The sequence below is a fragment of the Athene cunicularia genome, assembly GCF_003259725.1.
Source record: "Athene cunicularia isolate RWA chromosome Z unlocalized genomic scaffold, athCun1 chrZ_part2, whole genome shotgun sequence".
Taxonomy (NCBI): Eukaryota; Metazoa; Chordata; class Aves; order Strigiformes; family Strigidae; genus Athene; species Athene cunicularia.
In genome coordinates this window covers 1,258,453-1,272,830 of record NW_020799143.1, presented here as the reverse complement: position 1 = coordinate 1,272,830, position 14,378 = coordinate 1,258,453, and the positions used below count along the sequence as shown (strand labels likewise).

The 14,378-nt window shown below is 39.3% G+C and overlaps 1 protein-coding gene across 3 annotated transcripts in view; it reads right to left on the bottom strand.

Annotated features, from left to right (window-relative positions):
- Positions 1–14,378, bottom strand: part of RNF38 (ring finger protein 38) — a 121,072-nt gene that overhangs the window by 54,960 nt on the left and 51,734 nt on the right. For 2 of the 3 annotated variants that reach the window (XM_026866105.1, XM_026866104.1), the window contains exon 2: positions 5,033–5,103. The gene's annotated coding sequence lies outside the window, so the exon portion shown is untranslated. Of the gene's footprint in view, positions 1–5,032; positions 5,104–14,378 lie in introns of those variants that run through there. The other variant, XM_026866108.1, reaches the window with a different exon arrangement.

Sequence of the window (14,378 nt, the reverse complement as noted above, 5' to 3'; positions counted from 1 at the left end):
AATATCTGGAAATTATTTCCAGCTCCTTACTGGTACTCAAAAAATTCCGCTGAGTTGCTCCCATAGTGCTTTAATTTTTTTTCATTACTACTGGGGGGTCAATTTGGTTTTTAACTGCATCATAACTAAGGAATAGGTAAATTGATGAGATCTCTGCAAAGAGATGTCCCACGAGTAGTTAGAAGTTGCATCTTTGGAGTTTCTTTTCAAACTGAGCAAGCATCTTTCAGTGGAAGTAAACCACAGGTGAAACAACCACCCAAAGGACATAAATCATTCTTAAAGCTAAATAAACTGAGTATGCTTGAAATGCTCTGCAGGATAATATACTTGCATCTATCTCTGTTTAATAGGATACCACTGCTTGGGCATTAAAGTAATATTCCAAGGAATAATAATTCCTTGTTACAAATACCTTTCCTCAAATGCTATTCTCTGTAAAGAAGTTTATTCAGTTCTGTTATTTGATATTTTAAGAATGACAATTCCAGCTTTTCAATTAATTTAAAAATCACAGGTATTAAACATACACAGCATGTTTTACTTCAAAGAAAAATCAAAGAAATTGCGAACATGAAAAAAGGGTCCCCTGACTCATGCACTGAGGCTTAAAAGCTCCCACATCCAAAGCAATTATTATCTTAAGATGTATCTCAATTACAATCACTTTGCAACACCAAGTAAAATGGGAAATGTACTCTGTATCTATGCTATACTAGATGATCTTATAAGACATAAAGCGAAGTACTGGTTTTGGTGCTATGAAATTAATCAGGTTCTTAATACCACTAATAATGCTCTCAACAGTGACACATCCTTCTTAATGGGGTGAGGACACACATCAAAAAATCTTAAGACTTTGGTTTCTTGTTGATGTTACTGAACATGAATTCAAGATTCTCATGTGCCAAGTTAACAAAATCAAGTAACTGGAGTGGAAGCCTGGGAATAGTTTTCATTAAGATTACAACATTCTTTTAAAATGTGTGGTGTAGATATACAGATTGCCAGTCTAATACTATCTTTTACATTTCTCCTGTAATGCAGAAACTGATTACACAGGTCAGGCACAGAGCAGTAAATTATTTCACTGAAACACACATGTGTATTGACATATACATTGACATTGTGACAAGTTTCTAGAATGATGTGAGAGACAATTTGTAAAAATAGGTCCTGAAAGAAACAGGCCTGCAAGAAACAAAGACTCAGAAAAACAGCCTGACAAAGAGATAAAGGATGGTTGGGGAGAGTGGACGCCCTCTGAACTAAGGAATGTCTAACACTCTCAAGTAGTGAAACTGTAGTCACGTGGTGGATGGTGTGGAGGTCAAAGCTGATAAGGCTGCCCGAATAACACAATATGCAGCTGTAGGAGGGAGCCCTGTGGAGACAGGATGGCTCTGCTCTGGTGAACCTGGACAGATTTCAAGGGCCATCTGTCTGGTGAATGACTTTGGCTTCACTATCCATTAAATTAAAGTTAACACCCCTAAATATCGTAACAAAGACTAACAAGGTCATGCTAATTACATCATCCCATGAAACACCTTACCCCTCCCCATACATGGAAAACATAAGCATGTGGTTCAACCTAGAGGATGGACCCAAGGAAAGTGTGTATAAATTGACAGAGGGGCAAAGGAGCAGGGGGGTTTGGAGAGTGATGTGAACAAGACAGATGCCTCCTTGAACCCTTGTTGGTGGGATTGACACAGGAACCCAGACTAGTGATCTCTATTTCTCTATTCTATCACCCTCCTTTCCCTTTTCCCCTTTTCCTTCATTATTCTTAAGTACTACAAGGCATACTGTATTCCTTGCCATAACTCATTATATACTTAGCCATTTATCATGTACCCAATTAGTATATTGTGAGAAGTTATTAACTCTCTGGACTTTGAGACTTGTCTCACAGTTGTCCACTCCACTGGGGATTTATGAATCTAATTCACTTGTCTCCCTCATCTGAGTGGGACGTGACAAATGAATACAAAGTCCAACAGTGAATACAAATTCTTAGATAAATAAAGCAGTTAAATCCCACATTTCATCTTTAAATTATATTCCTACCAAAATTAACAGTGCTGTCTCTTAGTAATGACAGAATAAATTAGAACTCTAATTTTCAAAGTAATTCACACTGGACACTAATAATCAGTTCAAAAACTGACAGAAAAATATAGGCATATGTGAAATACAAGCAAAGAGTGGTAGAGAATTGCAACTGTACCCCAGTACTGTAACCAGCTGCTTTTAGGAAGCATTACTTACAATTTTTTTTTAAAAAAGCATACCATATACACAATCCCTTGAAAAAATAAAAAGAAAACCAAAACACAGAACAACAGACATAAAGTGTGCTGGGTTTGTGTGGCAGGGTTTTCGGTAGTGGGGGAGGGGGCTACAGTGGTGGCCTCCTGTGAGAAGCTTGTCAAAGCTCCCCCAGCTCTTAATTCAAACCCACCTCTGGCCAAGGCCAAGATAGTTATGATGGCTGTGGCTCTGTGCTAACATAATTAAGAAGGGGAATCTGGGAGGAGGAGTTGGGACTTGTGAGGAGAAGTTACGAGAAGGACACCTATGTGGACATCAAGTTCAGTGGAAGAAAGTATGAGGAAGGGGACAAGGTGTGCCAGAGCAGACACCCTGCCTCGGCTGTATCCCATGGTGAGACAGCTGGCTGCCCTCCTGTCACCTATGGAGGTAACAGGTGGAGCAGATTCTGACCTACAGCTTGTGAAGGACCCCACACCGGATCAGGAGACTGCACCCAAAGGCGGCCAGATCTCTGAGGGAAGAAGCAGCCCCCGCTGCTGTAGTTTGGCACTGGGAGGATTGCAACATGCAGGGGTGACCCATACTGGAGCAGCATGGGAATGGCTGCATCCTGTGGGAAGGACTCATGACAGAGAAAGTTTGTGGAGAACTGTCTCCCATGAGAGGGACTCCATACTGGAGCAGGGGAGAATGTGGGGAGTCCTCCTTCTGAGGAGGAAGGAGCAGCAGATTGACTGTAACCCCATTCCCTGTCCCCTATGCCACTGGCAGGGAGGAGGTAGAGAAATTTGGAATAAAACTGAGCCTGGGAGGAACGGAGGAGTGGGGGAAGGTGTTTCTAAGATGTGGTAATGCTTCTTACTGTCTCACTCTGTTAAGTAGTGGTGGTGTTTGTGTCTGTATTAAATTTATGTTATTTTTTTCTTCCCCTAACAAATCTTTCTTTTGCCCATGATTGTAATGGGTTAGTCATCTCTCCCAGTCCTTATCTCAATTCCTGAGCCTTTTGCTTTATTTTCTCTTTCCTATGCCTGAGGGGGAAGGGGTGAGTGAGCAGCTGCATGCACAGCTCTGGGCTCAAACCAGGACATACAGTCAGTCTATACCCTCCATGACATTAACTGAGCATTAATGCTCTATCATCCCTTTAAAACAAGATTGTTTTCTCCCACAATCCCTAAATATGCAAAAAAGTAAAGTTGTGGCTCAGTTCCTCTGTTATTATGAAGGCAAGTGGTTTGCCAAACAACTCAAAAGGCTATGAAGTCTTTTGAAATTTAAACCAGGTAAGCTGCCACACCCCTTCCTACTCCCTTCCCCCAAATCTGTGAAGCACCTAACAAATATATTTCCAGCAAGACTTGAAAGAGTTCTAATTACCCTGTTAGGAAATAAAACTAAGGGAAGACAATCTATCTAACATAGAGGTGATCTTCCATGTAATGACAGAAAAAGAATAATGTTAAAAGTGAATGCCAGTGTTAAATTGGTGCACTAGGATGGCTCTGAAAGGAAATTTCTTCCACCTGCTCCTCACACATGAATCTTCCAACAACAGAGTGCACAAGAACCAAAAAACAAACCAGGGAGTACTATTGAAAGTAGTTAATCAGTTAATCAAGTGGAAATTTAAAAGAATTTTGCGATGTTCTGGATAGCATGTTTTACCAGTATCTGTAGGTTAAACCAAGACCCAAATCTAGGATGGTACTTAAAAATATTTTTTTTTTTAAAAAGCAGATGAAAAAAAGAGTGAGAGGAGAAAAAGAAAATAAGGCAGTAGAGCGGCAAAAGAAATTTGCACTGAAAACGAATCTAGCTCTAGGATAAACTGGAACAACTATAAAATTAACTTACTCTGGAATTTCAAAACACAATGATTGATGCACGTATCAAGGCATTGCCATGCAGGTCTCACTCCATTTCCCAAGAAAGGTCATATAAAATTTGACTAATACATGCCCTTTTCCAGGCATGTCAAGCCAAAATGTTAGTTCACTATAATGTGTTATACTTGCAAACAATGTTATGCATGTTACATGTTGAACTAATGTTAATGAATTTGCATTATTTACAGACAGTAAAGTTTAAGATAAAACTATCAACAATAGCATGAACATGAAAGCATTCTCACAAGCAGTTCAGTGTCAAAACTTTTCCGTTCTGTAGGGCACACTTACACTGCTGACCAAGTATCATTGAACTTTTAACATCCAGCACACTACTGACTCAAAGCAAGCTAATCTGAAAATGTATCAGGACAAGATTAGGAAAACACTTGCACACTACTAGACAGGTGGTATTTTAAGATTGCAGCACTGAGCAGAAGCTTCCTGTCTGTAAAACCCTGAGTTTCAATTCCAAAACATGAAAATACAGCTACTGCAAAAAGGCTCTGCACACTTAGCTAGGCTCTAACCTCTGAAGTCAGAACCAGCATCCTACCTTACCTAAATGTTAGCAAAAACATTTCTGCTCTTTATTAACTGAGGGTGACAATATGGCAAATCACAAGTGTTTAGCAAAGAATACAAGCAAAAAGAAAAATACAATACTAAAGACAAATTTCTTCTTAATTGACCAAGAGATTGTCTTGAGTAAAATATACTTCTTAATACGCTAGAGACAGTTCAAAGAGTAACTCTGAAAACTGACTGCTATACCTGCAAAAAACCAATCTTTGTATACTAAAAGCAGTACATAAAAAACCTCAATACATATGCCTCTTGTGAAGGAAACATGTAAACCTCACCTTGTCACTGTCATCATTACAAATGTGATCTTGATGGATTGAGTGGCACTGAAAGGATGTACCAATGCTACCTACAAAAGAAGGGGGAGGAGATAAAAAAATAATTAAAATGATAACCCAATTCCTGTGAACACTAACACTAAAAGACAAATTTACCAAACATTCTTTTTTTTCTCACAGAGAAGAGAGGTTTATTTGCCTAAAAGCTAAGTCTGACAGCCATGCATTTAATTCTGATAATGGAATAAGCATGAGAAAGATATTTTGCTCAGTGTGCTAACAATGTCTTCACACATTTATTTTCTAAACCTTTAAACAATAAAATTAGAACTAGTTTATCAATCCAGATATCAAAACATCTGAAGTACATACGCACACATATAAATAAGGAGAAGCTACACACTTCATTATTTAGGCAGTGTTGTCCTGTCACATATCTTTTACTACACAAAATGTTCATCACCCAGGGTAGCCACAAAACAGCAGTCTCTTCCTAGTTAAGAATAAAATTAACTGGAAAAATCCAAGGTCAAAGCAGAAAAGTTTTAGTGATACCTGTTTTATTTGTACTGGAATTTCTGCCTGCTTAAAACGTCCTTCCACAGGTTTGTGGAAAAAAGGCACAGCACACCTCTACAAAGTCTTACCCCAGTCCTGAGACTTCTGACCAAGGAAGGAGACAAATTAAAGTTTATTGTATCCATATAGATTCTCAAACAGATTTACAGAACTCGTACTCACCGTTTAAAGTTTTATTTAATGTGTTTTTCCTCAGAAAGTACAGGGGTGGGGTAACTGCTATTGTTGAATTTATGCTTTCCTAAAATACCTTCTTCCTGCAAATACTGAGCAAAACAATTTTTAAAAAGGAGAAAAAAAAGAGTCTCATTTGTAAAGCCATACTATTTCATGATTTTCCTTACCTAGATCTACCTAGAACTTTTCTCCACAAGTTTCTTGTGGTCACTCTGTTATAATTTTTAAATACTAGTAGTCTTACTCTGTAGTATTTACAATAATTTCCACACAAAAAATTTGTCATAAAGCTTTGCAGTCCATATGTTGTTTTGGACCTGGACAGAAGTGATCAAAAAAGATAGTAATTTATGCAAGCAGTCAGCCATAGGTCTATTTAAATTTTTGCTGAAGATCATGATGCAGCAAAAGTTTGGCTTCTGAGAATTCAACTGCACTTCTGCACTACTCTGCCCTTCTGAGAAGCCAGAGTTACCTTAAAACCACCAAGAAAGTTTAAGAAATAATGCACTAAGAGGAGAAAGAAGGAATAAACTGAGTCCTGGAGAAATAAAATCAACAACAGTCAGACTGAGGGCGTTTCTTGATTGTAACACAACTAATAAGACACATAAAACCATGTTTCATGCAAACATGAAAATTGACTTAGTTCTTTTCACTGGGGTGAGGAAATCACTTAACCACAAAACTGATAATTTTGGACAAAACACTACTTAGCAAATTTATCAGTATACAGTCCAAGACACAATCAAGACTTTTGTCATCAAATTACACATGGTACGCCGGTTGGGTTCCTTAGTGAAAGTTTTATCAATGCAAATGTGAAGATTGACTAAAATATGTTAAAGTCATGAGTTCCCAGTGAGTTAACTGGACAGCTGGCTTCTTCACACAGAACTGATCATCAGGCAAAAAAAATATGAGTTAGCTGATTTTTTGACAATTATTCTTTTGAAAAAAATTTGCCACCAAACACAGATCTTCATAACATTTTTTCTGAGTGGTATGTCAGAAAGAAGCTAGTCATTTTGCCATAGGAACCATTGACTCTGACTGTACTGGCTTGAACAGCAGCAGAGCATGTTCGTACTGTGTATTTTTGTAGGAACAGAGAACAAAAAAAATCACTGTATAGTTGGTGTTTCAAGGTTGAAAGGGAAAAAGGGACCAATTTTAAATTGTTCAAGTTCCCATTTGATTTAGACTTTGCAAAACACAATTGTTTTCACTAGGAACACTCCATATGCTTTCTTGAAATTTGGATCAATTCAAGTTTAAAAGCAAGCTAAAAATCCCAAAAAACCCACAGTGTTAGGGATAAGGCTTGGCAGTTTTCTGGTCATTATCCAGAGGCAGAACTAAGTCAAATACAGCCTCTTGGATTAGTCTAAGTTAAAAAAGATAGGCAGCAAATAATGAAAATAGTTCAGTTCTGCCAAACTGCAACAAATACTTCTTTTGGGTATCTATGCATTTGGAACATGAAAGAAATTTCTGGAGTTGATGTAGAGCCTACATCTAATGTCAACATCACCTAAAACTTGTTCTCTACCAAACTAAACTGATAAATGTGGACCCTACATTACAGGCTACATTATAGACTTTACAGACAGGCTTTTCAAGAACAGCAATCACATACACAGTCACAATGATAAGCTGGCTTTGTTCTTGCTGTAGTGCATACCAGCAGCAGCAACACAGCTGGAATACTACAGCTTTCTGTTAGTAAACACAATGTAGGACACATGGCAGCCCATTAAGTTTCATGTTGCCATAGCTACAATTCTAACACTATCCATGTTACCAAGAAAAAAAGCTAGCTTGTGTTTTACTTATACATTTCAGTCATACTCAACCGTTCTATAAACAGAGCCGTAGACAACTAAATGCAGTTAGCAGAGGATATGGCAATACTTTCTTAATTTTTTTTTTTTTTTTTTTTTTTACACTGTATTTGTTTCATTTCTGGTCAACTACTTACTAATACCCTACAGTACGATAGCAAGATATAAGACACAACCCCTTAACTGTCAAAAGTAAAGATTTTACAGACATCCTGGCTGCTTTACACCAATTAGCTGTCTTATCTCACCAACTGCCTCACCAAAAGCAGCCTTGAAAAAGGGTTTATTTCAAAGACAGCATTGATAATACATTCCCTTGACTGGGGTCAGTAGTGGTAACGGATCCAGGGGCACCAACACAGAGGATTACCAGTTAAAGGCTCTGCTCTACAACAATGCAATCTATAATACTGAGTTATACAGCTAGGGAATTCTGTAGGATTTGCATGATTTTTGTTTGTTTGTTTGTTTTTAACAGGCTGTTTTTAATAATTATCATGTTTTTAAAGGATTTTCTTTCTGAGAAACAGATTACACTGAGATAAACCTGAAGAAAGGTTAATCACCTTTTACACATCTACAAGGAAGATCAGTCAGAATCCCAAAGATGACCTCAGCATCTTTCCAGTCTGCATCACCAGTTTTTGACTGTGACTTAACTAGAGGGCTGAAAGGAACTATAAGCCAATTTACACTGCCTGGACTGCAGGGAGTAGGTAGAAATTCAAACTACCTTAATATGCCGAAATTTACCTGAATTTCAGACCAACTCAAGATTAATTGCCCTTAGGGCTAGCAGATCCTAGTGCTATTACAAGCAAGGCTTTAATTCTGATTGAAGCATTATCCTTGCTACAAAGCTAACTGAGAGTGGGGAAAACCACCAATAAAACTCCTATATAAGCGGCAGAATGTCACTTCATATCCTTGCTGCAGTATTCAGGAGATGCAACTGTGAGGTCTAATGCCCATCTGATCTTCTCAAGCAACACCCCAGCCTGACCTCTCCCTCTCCTGTGATGCAAAACAGACTCTCTGCTGTAAGAGAGTAACAGGGTACTTTGTAACAGTCAACTTGTTTACTCAGACTCACAGCTTCTAATATCTAGGTGACAAAAGTATAGGCTCAGTTTACACTGAGACACTGACAGGAGACAATAGGCGTCCATGAAACATCAGAGCAGCCACTCCTTCAGCATTACCAGTATCAGGGCAGGGTCCAGAGTACTGCCCTTTCAAGAGATGCACACACAACAAGCACTTGTTTATATACGTGTGTATACATCTATCTATATGTAATACACAGACACACAGAGTCTCTAAGACTCAAGTTTCTCCTTGTTTGTTTGCTTTTTACCTCTTTAAATGGAGTTAAATCATCTGTGATCCAGGAGCCTCAACTTCCAAAAAAAGTAATGTAAGCAATTCCTCATCTGCTCAACAACACTCCTCTGTTTGTGACATACTAGATTTTAGATGTTCCTTCTAATTCAAGACCCTTTCAAACTGCAGTGAGGAAGTTACTTAATGGGTAAACAGAATATTATGCTATTACAACAAAAAAGTTAGAGGTGAGTTCAAGAAATTATACACCCACTTAGGCTGTTCAAGTAAGAGATGGATGCAAATTAACTGTATTATAGCACTTACCTTTTTCTTCTTCTTTTTTTTTTTTTTTTTCCTTATGCATGCAAATCTGCCCATGAAGAAGAAATATGTTGCATCTTTCTTGGGGGTTGCAGCTATGCTAGTTGTGTATAATGTATATTAGGACTGCCATTTCCCCCTCTTTTCCTCCACCCTTCTTTTTATAATCTCCAACAAATTGAAATTCCACAGGTTTCCCAGAGGTTTGTATTAATTTTACCTTCTGTTGTGGAAAGAATTTACTACATGCTGTGCAGAACTAGTATTTTTCAGCTGTGTGTATGGCACACCACTGGTAACTTTTAAGCAACTGCTGAGCATAGAGTACACATATCTAAGCAACTGTGATAAAACTCTAGATGACATCCTAGCCAGGAAGCAGCCTAAAGTCACTAGACAATAAATAATTTTTTAAAAAGCCTCCCGAATTTCTCTCCTTCCCTTCTTCCTGCTTCCTCTCCTTGTGAAGAAATCCATGCTTTCATAACTGCAAACAGTGTAGGTCTGCTGGTGTTTTCTGACTTCCGGTCTCCCCTTCCACCCCCTGGCCCCAGTCAGCCTCTGGTAAACCTGCCACCCCCTTCTCCCCACCACAAAGCCCAGCTGAGGGATGGGTTCTCAACTTCACACACCCAGTGAGAACTTTTATTTTGCAAGCATCAGAAAGCATGCTAAGAGTCTGCAAGAAAAGCTCCCTCAGCTTTTCTTTCTTCTGCAGCTATCAGGGAAACACACCGCATGCTTAATAATCAGCAGAAAATGGGATGAAATGGGACGCAATGAGATCTGGACCCATGTTCATGTAATTTAAGCATACTTTCCAGTCACACTTCTGACTGAATTACACCTCTCAGACATTTTAGGAGAAAAAAAGGAAACTAAAGGAAAGACACTGTATTTAAAAACTTAAAATCTGATTTTAACAATGCTAGAGCTTAAAAAAGGAACAAAGTAAGTTACTTTAATACAGGAAAAGGCCTGAACACAGGGATAAACCTCTGAGCTTCATAAACAGAGCTCACTGATAAACCAATAAAGACCTTTTTATATCTAAGGTTTCTGCTGCGTCTCTACAAGTCTGCAGATACTATTACTTCAAACCAAGAACATCTGATTTAAATGTAATAATTTAAATTTGTAAATACAAACTGGACTGCTTACTCCAGGAACTGTCCACAAAATGGCCCTTACAGTAGTGGTATGAATAGAACCCATCTACATACTCTTTTTCCCATGCTTGCGAACAAGCTTATAGTAATGACCCCCTCACCTCATAGAGGAAACCACTGTGGCCTAGCTGTTGGCATCCTCCTTCTGCATTAACTTTAGAAGCTCCATCTTTTCTAGTGAAGAGTGGGAACAACTGCACTTCATATGGCCTGGTAACCCACAGCCTCAACCACACTGTTTCATCCCCTTCATAGCAGTCTTGTACAGGGAGAGGCCAATGCTTTTGTAGCCATCCAACTTCACCCTGCAAGGTTGATATTCTGAAGGGATTTGCATATTTTTACATTAACCACGTATCTGTGTGGAAATCTGAGTCGCTTCCACATTGAAGGGTCTGAGACATTCAACCCATCAAGAACATGTTTCCCCATGTACCATAGCACTGCAGCTAAAATCAGATATCAAGTACTACACCAGAAGATTCTTCCTCAACCATCAATACATTATTACTGGATATACAAAGCATTTTAACAAGCATATGAAGTTTTCTTGTCAAATTATTAAAACGGTTTCCTTACAAGATTTATATGCATAAACTATATACCTAGGGCAAATAATTGGATTCAGTCAGGCTTCAGATAAAATGAACATCTCTTCCATTTAAAGAATTCTTGAAATCAAAGGTGTTACAGAATTCATGTTAACTTTTATAAATTCTGTCTGTATGCACTGTAAAAATCCCTACAAAAATGAAATTATTGTACATGAGAAACAGACTTCTGGAACATTCTTAAACATTCAATTTTGTCATGTAAAAAAAATATTGAAACACATCAGAAGTAAGTCCTTACTGCTAGCTTCTTCCTTTAGTCCTGACTTTAGTCAGATTCTTCCTGACTTTAGTCAGATTCTATCTCAGATTTCATGCAAGTGCAAAACTAGCATTTTAAAGTTTGTATTTTTGTATCTCTACAGTGCACACACAGAAGCAAGTAACGTCTTCCATAAGGTTATTGACTGTGTGCTTTGCTCTGGGGATCAGTTTTTCCTGCTTATTCAAGGAGCAGTTCAGTAAGAAGTCATCTAGTGAAAAATTTTACAGCAGCAATAAACCTTCAGGAAATCAGGTTAATGCAGAAATACTATTGGACCCATAAACACAGTACCACTATTTAATTGGTACTCTTAGTACTCAAAATGTCAAAAGATTAAATGTAACTGATGAGACTACACAGCAAAGTGTCAACAAGATCTGTTAACAGTTACACCTGGTTTGTAATACAATCAGCAAAAAAACAGCTACATAAAGCAGTAAGGTAAAAAGCACTGATTGTGTCAAATAAGATATTTAATCATAAGGCCAAAAGTAGGACGTCACTTTCTATTTTGAGGACAACCTCTATGATCTGAGACTAAGACGTGGTCTTACTAATATCATAGCGTATAGGAAGTTCTAATCTGTTATTATAAGGCTACTCTAAAATATGCTGCCACAATTATGCATGTATTAACAGTTCTATACCATCCCCCCAAAAGGCATTTTAGGTTTCAATCAAGGCCTGCTTTAAAGTAGAAACTTAAAAGCCATTTCTTCAATGTCAATAAAATATGACACTGTTTATAACATCATTCCTACTTGCTTTGCCATCTCAGAGTAAAACTTCCATCATAACTACTTAATATATGCTGTTTATATATAGAAGCTGGTCAAATATTGGTTTGATTACAGGATAGAGTCAGACCATTCCCTCTCTGTTATCTTTGTATCCTCCCGTCTCAGATGAACTGAGTTCATAAAAATCACAGGTTTTGGCTGTCTCATGCAAGTGTCTCATGGAAGACTGCCAGTAAAATGAGATGACAAGAACATTTAAGAATTTTGCAAGCACAACCCCTGCATCAGTAGTCCCCAGGAAGTTTTCACTGTGATTCATATTCAATACAGCACAAGCTAATTTCAAAGAATCATTTAGTGGTTTGGCTTTGAAGGGACCTTTAAAGATCATCTAGTCCACCCTCCCTGCCATGGGCAAGACACCTTTCATTAGATCAGGTTGCTCAAAGCACCATACAACCTGACTTTGAACATTGCAGTGATGGAACATCTGCAACTTCTCCACAACAGGGCAACATGTTCCAGTGTTTTTTCACTGTCTCCCTCATCATGACAACTTCCTTCTTTATGTGTTCCTATATCTTCCTTATATTCCTAAATCTTTCACTTTAAAACCATCGCCCCTTGTTCTGGCACTACAGGCCTTGGTAAAAAGTCTCTCCCCACCTTTCAGATAAGCCCCCTTTAAGACCACAGTAAGGTCTCCCCAATGTGCTCTCTTCTCTATGATTAACAATCCCAGCACTCTTAGCCTTTCTTCATAGGAGAGGTCCTCCAGTACCCTGATCACTTTTGTGACCCTCCTCTGACAGGTGACCCACTCTAACATGTTGGAGAACGGCTTGCAGAGAGCAAGGCCATAGCTCCCTGCAGGAGCTGGTCGGCCATAGCTCCCTGCAGAAGTCGGTCCCAGCCACCTGAGGTAAACAAAGGAAAGAACCCAGGGTACAGTTATGTAAACAAGGATGAAGACCCAGGTGCTAGCGAGGATTGTTGTGAGAACACAGAGATAAGTTGGGGAGCATTATGACTTTGGGGGTCAGAGGAAAGCAGCCCTGGGAGAGAAGCAGGTTCGCAGCAAGAAAGATGTTTATGCATACCAGAGATGCCACAAGGGGCTGGGACTTTTAGATGTACCCAATGGCTGAGATATTATAATGCAGTTTCTTTAATGTATCCAATAGAGTTGCAAGTAGTATATTGTAGATTGCTTATATAAGGTGTGATTTCTTTCAATAAAGTTGAAGCTTGCTCTATCATTCACATTGAATCGGCTGCTTGCTTCCTCCGCCCGCCGCAAGTGGAGCACCGGACAGGGTTACCCAGACTCTGCTTTTTCATCAGACGGAACCCGGGAAGCGGCAGAACGGAAAAATTCGGAGCTGGAAGGCGATAAGGTCACTGTCGACGGCAGTACGGCAGGAGATGTGTGCCGTCTCCTAAAGCGTCGGGATTCGTAAATCTGACATAGCGCAGCTGGTCCGGCTTCAGGGGATTTTGGCGATCCGAAGAGGGCTACCCCAGAATAGGCCTAATTGGGGGTCCGACCCTGGAAAGGCCAGGCCGTGTTGGGGGTTCGACCCTGGAAAGGCCAAAAGGAATTACACGCTGAAAGGGATAATACCCAGGAACAGCCTTCACTGGTTGTTGGCTACTTGATCGGACTTTAAGGAAGGTCGTTCAGCCGCAGCAGGAATTTGAGGAATTTGCCCGGGCAGGAATATTTGAACGAGAGGTAGTCCTCACAATTTTTGCTTTTTAGAAAAGCGGGGAGTAAGTCCGATAAAAAACTTAGCCGCGCTGATTGGTCTGGGCAAGGCTAAGGGACACTTTAAAGAGCCAAATTTATTGTTTGAAGAGGCAGAATGCTGTGATAATCTTTTAGACCCTGATGCTGTAAATCCTGAAAAAGACTCTGAACTGTCTGGTCTGTGTCCTCCCTTAATTGGGGATGATCCGTAGATAAAAGTGAGGCAAAAGAAACGTAAAAGTGAGGCAAAAAAAACTCGGTGCAAGGGAATATGGACACGGCAAGAAAAAATCTTACTCCTGTAGGCTATGAGCCGAGTCATCAGCCACGTTGGGAAGAACGGCATTTTTCTGTTATTAAAGATTTAGAGAGAAGCATTAATAAGAACGGGCTGCAAAAACTCAGACTACAACAGCTGTACTGGAGGCGATGGCTCAGAGATATTGACTGGCCCCGTAAAAATTGGCTAACACGTTTAAGAAAAAAGCGGCATTCACGCCGGCACAGCACTCTACCTGGAAAACCGAGGTGTAGATCTCTATGCTTAACATTCGGAGCTGTCTC